Source organism: Armigeres subalbatus, chromosome 2 (genome assembly GCF_024139115.2).
Source record: "Armigeres subalbatus isolate Guangzhou_Male chromosome 2, GZ_Asu_2, whole genome shotgun sequence".
Lineage (NCBI taxonomy): Eukaryota > Metazoa > Arthropoda > Insecta > Diptera > Culicidae > Armigeres > Armigeres subalbatus.
This window is the reverse complement of record NC_085140.1, coordinates 37,427,808-37,433,807: the sequence shown is the minus strand read 5'-3', so window position 1 is coordinate 37,433,807 and position 6,000 is coordinate 37,427,808.

The window sequence follows — 6,000 nt, the reverse complement described above, 5'->3', positions numbered from 1 at the left end:
AAAATGGAGGAATTCGTATAGGAGGGCGGAGATCCTGCAGAGGACATATTTCTAAATCCACGGGGGCGCAAAAAAGTTCGAATAATACGTTCTAGGGGGCGGAAATCCCGAGGCGGACATTTTTTTTTAATCTACAGTGGCGCAAAATAGTTAGAGGATTAAATATAGAAAGGCGGAGATCCTGCAAAAACATATTTCAAAATCTACGGGGGCGCAAAATGGAGGAATTCGTAATGAAGGGGGCGGAGACCATGCAGAGGACATATTTCTAAATCCACGGGGGAGCAAAAAAGTTCGAATAATACGTTCTAGGGGCGGAAATTCCGAGGCGGCCAGTTTTTTTTGATCTACAGGGGCGCAAAAAAGATGGAAGAAATCGTATAGGAGGGCGGAGATCCGCAGAGGACATATTTCAAAATCTACGGGGCCGCAAAATGGAGGACATATTTTTTTTAATCTACAGGGGCGCAAAAAAGTTAGAGAAATATGTTAGAAGGGCGGAGATCCTGCAGATGACATATTTTAAAATCTACGGGGGCGCAAAATGGAGGAATTCGTATAGGAGAGCGGAGATCCTACAGAGAACATGTTTTTAAATCCACGGGAGGGGGGGGGGCAAAAAGGAAAAGAAAAGAAAAGCAAAAGAGGAATATGTTAGGAGGGCAGAGATCGTGCAGAGGACATATTTTGAAATCTACGGGGGCGCAAAATGGAGGAAATCGTATACGAGGGCGGAGATCCTGCAGAGGACATATTTCTAAATCCACGGGGGCGCAGAAAAGTTTGAATAATACGTTCTATGGGGCGGAAATCCCGAGGCGGACATTTTTTTTAATCTACAGGGGCGCAAAAAAGTTAGAGGAATACGTATAGGAAGGCGGAGATCCTGCAAAGGACATATTTCAAAATCTACGGGGGCGCAAAATGGAGGAATTCGTATAGGAAGGCGAAGATCCTGCAGAGGACATATTTCTAAATCCACGAGGACGCAAAAAAGTTCGAATAATATGTCTAGGGGGCGGAAATCCCGAAGCGGACATTTTTTTTAGTCTACAGGGGCGCAAAAAAGTTAGAGGAATACGTATAGGAAGGCGGATGTACAAAGCACATATTTCAAAATCTATGGGGGCGCAAAATGGAGGAATTCGTATAGGAGGGCGGAGATCCTATAGGTGACATATTTCTAAATCCACGGGGGCGCAAAAAAGTTTGAATAATACGTTCTAGAGGAGCGGATATCCCATATAGGACATATTTTGAAATCTAAGGGGGCGCAAAACAGTTAGAGGAATACGTGTAGGAGGGCGGAGATCCTGCAGAGGACATATTTCAAAATCTACGGGGGCGCAGAATGGAGGAATTCATATAGGAGGGCGGAGATCCTGCAGAGGACATATTTTCAAATTCACGGGGTCGCAAAAAAGTTCGAATAATACGTTCTAGGGGGCGGAAATCCCGAAGCGGACAATTTTCTTAAAATCTACAGGGCGCAAAAAAGTAAGAGGAATACATATAGGAGGGCGGAGATCCTGCAGAGGACATATTTCAAAATTAACGGGGGCGCAAAATAGAGGAATTTGTATAGGAGAGTGGAGATCCTGCAGAGGACATATTTCTAAACCTACGGAGGCACAACATGGAGGAATTCGTATATGAGGGCGGAGATCCTATAGATGACATATTTCTAAATCCACGGGGGCGCAAAAAAATTTGAGGGGAGCGGAAATCCCGTAGAGGACATATTTTGAAATCTAAGGGGGCGCAAAAAAGTTAGAGGAATACGTATAGGAGGGCGGAGATACTACAGAGGACATATTTCAAAATCTACGGGGGCGCAAAATGGAGGAATTCGTTTACGAGGGCGGAGATCCTGCAGAGGACATATTTCTAAATCTACGGTGGCGCAAAATAGAGGAATTCGTATAGGAGGGCGGAGATCCTACAGAGGACATATTTCTAAATCCACGGGGGCGCAAAAAAAGTATGAATAATACATTCTATGGGGGCGGAAATCCCTTAGAGGATATATTTTGAAATTCAAGGGGCGCATAAAAGTTAGATGAATACGTGTAGGAGTGCGGAGATCCTGCAGAGAACATGTTTTCAAATTCACGGAGGTGCAAAAAAGTTCAAATAATACGTTCTAGGGGGCGGAAATCCCGAGGCGGAATTTTTTTTTAATCTACAGGGGCGGAAAAAGTTAGAGGTATATGTTAGGAGGGCGGAGATCCTGCAGAGGACATATTTCAAAATCTACGGGGGCGCAAAATGGAGGAATTCGTATAGGAGGGCGGAGATCCTGCAGAGGACATATTTCTAAATCCACGGGGACGCAAAAAAGTTCGAATAATACGTTCTAGGGGGCGGAAATCCCGAAGCGGACAATATTTTTTAAATCTACCGGGGCGCAAAAAAGTTAGAGGAATACGTATAGGAAGGCGGAGATCCTACAGAAACATATTTCAAAATCTACGGGGTCGCAAAATGGAGGAACTCGTATAGCAGGGTGGAGATCCTGCTGAGGTTATATTTCTAAATCCACGGTGGCGCAAAAAAGTTCTAATAATACGTTCTAGGGGGCGGAAATCCCGAGGCGGACAATTTTTTTAATCTTCAGGGGCCCAAAAAAGTTAGAGGAATACATATAGAAAGGCGGAGATCCTGCAGAGGACATATTACAAAATCTACGGGGGCGCAAAATGGAGGAATTCGTAAAGGAGGGCGGAGACCCTGCAGAGGACATATTTCAAAATCTACGGGGGCACAAAATGGAGGAATTCGTATACGAGGGCGGAGATTTTTTTTAATCTACAGGGGCGCAAAAAAGTTAGAGAAATATGTTAGGAGGGCGGAGATCCTGCAGAGGACATATTTTAAAATCTACGGGGGTGCAAAATGGAGGAATTCGTATAGGAGGGCGGAGATCCTGCAGAGGACATATTTCTAAATCCACGGGGACGCAAAAAAGTTCGAATAATACGTTCTAGGGGGCGGAAATCCCGAGGCGGACATCTTTTTTTAATCTACAGGGGCGCAAAAAAGTTAGAGGAATACGTATAGGCAGGCGGAGATCCTGCAAAGGACATATTTCAAAATCTATGGGGGCGCAAAATGGAGGAATTCGTATAGGAGGGCGGAGATCCTATAGGTGACATATTTCTAAATCCACGGGGGCGCAAAAAAGTTTGAATAATACGTTCTAGGGGAGCGGAAATCCCATAGAGGACATATTTTGAAATCTACGGGGGCGCAAAACAGTTAGAGGAATACGTATAGGAGGGCGGAGATCCTGCAGAGGACATTTTTTCTAATTCACGGGGTCGCAAAAAAGTTCGAATAATACGTTCTAGGGGGCGGAAATCCCGAAGCGGACAATTTTCTTAAAATCTACAGGGCGCAAAAATGTAAGAGGAATACATATAGGAGGGCGGAGATCCAGCAGAGGACATATTTCTTAATCAACGAGGGAGCAAAATGTTCGAATAATACGTTCTATGGGGCGGAAATCCCGAAGCGGACGATTTTTTTCAATCTACACGGGCGCAAAAAAAGTTAGAGGAACATGTATAGGAGGGAGGTCATATTTTGAAATCTAAGGTTGCGTGAAACATTTGAAGGAATATGTATAGTAGGGCGGAGATAAATAAATAAAATAAATAAATAAATTCAACGTGGGCGCAAAAAAGTTTAAATAATACGTTCTTGGGGGGTGGGAATCCAATAGAGTACTTTTTTCAAATCTAAGGAGGCGCAGATCAGTTAGAGGGATACGGGGGCGCTAAAAAAGTTTGAATAATACGTTCTAGGGGGGCGGAAATCCCGAAGCAAACATTTTCTTTTAAATCTTCAGGGGCGCAAAAAAAATTAGAGGTACACGTATAGGAGGGCGGAGATCCTACAGAGGACATATTTCTAAATCTACGGGGCGCAAACAGTTCGAATAATACGTTTTAGGGGAGCGGGAATTCAGTGGAGGACATTTTTTGTAATCTAAGGGGGGCGCAAAAAAGTTAGAGGAATACGTATAGGATGGCGGAGATTCTGCAGAGGATACATTTCTAAATCCACGGGGGCGCACAAAAGTTCAAACAATACGGAAATCGAAAGCGGATTTTTTTTTAAATCAACAGTGGCGCAAAAAAAGTTAGAGGAATACGTATAGGAGGGCGGAGAACATATTTCTAAATCTACGGGGGCGCAAAATGTTCGAATAATGCGTTCTAGGGGAGCGGAAATCCCGTATAGGATCAATGGAGATTATAAGGGGGAACGATTTCAGAATGGTAGGAGCGGTAAAAGTGATCTTAGAGAGCGGAAAATTTTCCAGAAGGAAATTATTTTGCGTTTCGGTGAAAAGTAAGCCAAAAAAAAATTTTTTTTTTTGGTCTCGAGAGCTGGTTACTCAGTGAGTAACTTGGAGTAACCACCATGACAGCACTGGACTATACCGAAGTTGAAATTTTTGATATCTATTGTCAATAATGTTCTACCGATACGCCTGAAGGAAATTCACTTGATACAACTACCCAAGTTTGCTAATGTAGTGATTGAATTTGCCTTATCTATTATGAAGCCTAAACTGCAGAAGCGGGTTAAGGTAAGCTATTTGATTAAATAAGGAATTGATTTTCATCTGGTCCAGGACTTGATTATCATCTGTGAACACATAAGCTACAGTGTGGAGCACCGAAATTCGTATTCCTAAAAGTCACTAAACCACTACATATGTGTAAAAACAATTGGAAAATTTGATTATCCAGAAAGTTCGTCGAGACTCCAGATTGCATAACTAAGGCCAAGGCAAGTCGACCGTAGTAATCAACACGATCGGCTGTATTATGTGAAATTTCTCTATACGCAATAACATATAATTCAGATGATTTTCCTTTTTTCGTTATTTAATTGTTGCGTTTTAGTCTCTCGCAGACTGTTTTTAAATTTATTATTGTGAATTTAAAAACTCTGATTCATCCACCTAGCGGTGTTTGTGCCTTTCTCGTGCATTATATATACTAAAACATCTTAGCGTGTTTTTTGTATAGAAATCGTATTTTGGCCATAATTTTTGATCCCATAGTCCGATCTGACCAATTTTCAATAGGAAACAAGGAGACAGGATTCCCCGTTGTAGCAAACAAATCGCCTTAAAAATTAAAAAAAATAAAACTTAAAAATTTAAGAATTTAAAAATTTAAAAAGTTAAAAATTTAAAAATTTAAAAACCAAAAAAAATTTAAAAATTTAAAAATTTAAAAATTTAAAAATTTAAAAATTTAAAAATTTAAAGATTTAAAAATTTAAAAATTTAAAAATTTAAAAATTTAAAAATTTAAAAATTTAAAAATTTAAAAATTTAAAAATTTAAAATTTAAAATTTAAAATTTAAAAATTTAAAAATTTAAAAATTTAAAATTTAAAATTTAAAATTTAAAAATTTAAAATTTAAAAATTTAAAAATTTAAAATTTAAAAATTTAAAAATTTAAAAATTTAAAATTTAAAATTTAAAATTTAAAAATTTAAAGATTTAAAATTTAAAATTTAAAAATTTAAAATTTAAAAATTTAAAATTTAAAAATTTAAATATTAAAATTTAAAATTTAAAATTTAAAATTTGAAAATTTAAAATTTAAAAATTTAAAATTTAAAAATTTAAAATTTAAAATTTAAAAATTTAAAAATTTAAAAATTTAAAATTTAAAATTTAAAAATTTAAAATTTAAAAATTTAAAAATTTAAAAATTTAAAATTTAAAATTTAAAATTTAAAATTTAAAATTTAAAAATTTAAAATTTAAAAATTTAAAAATTTAAAATTTAAAAATTTAAAATTTAAAATTTAAAATTTAAAATTTAAAATTTAAGGGTTTAAAAATTTAAAATTTAAAATTTAAAATTTAAAATTTAAAATTTAAAAATTTAAAATTTAAAATTTAAAATTTAAAATTTAAAATTTAAAAATTTAAAAATTTAAAATTTAAAAATTTAAAAATTTAAAATTT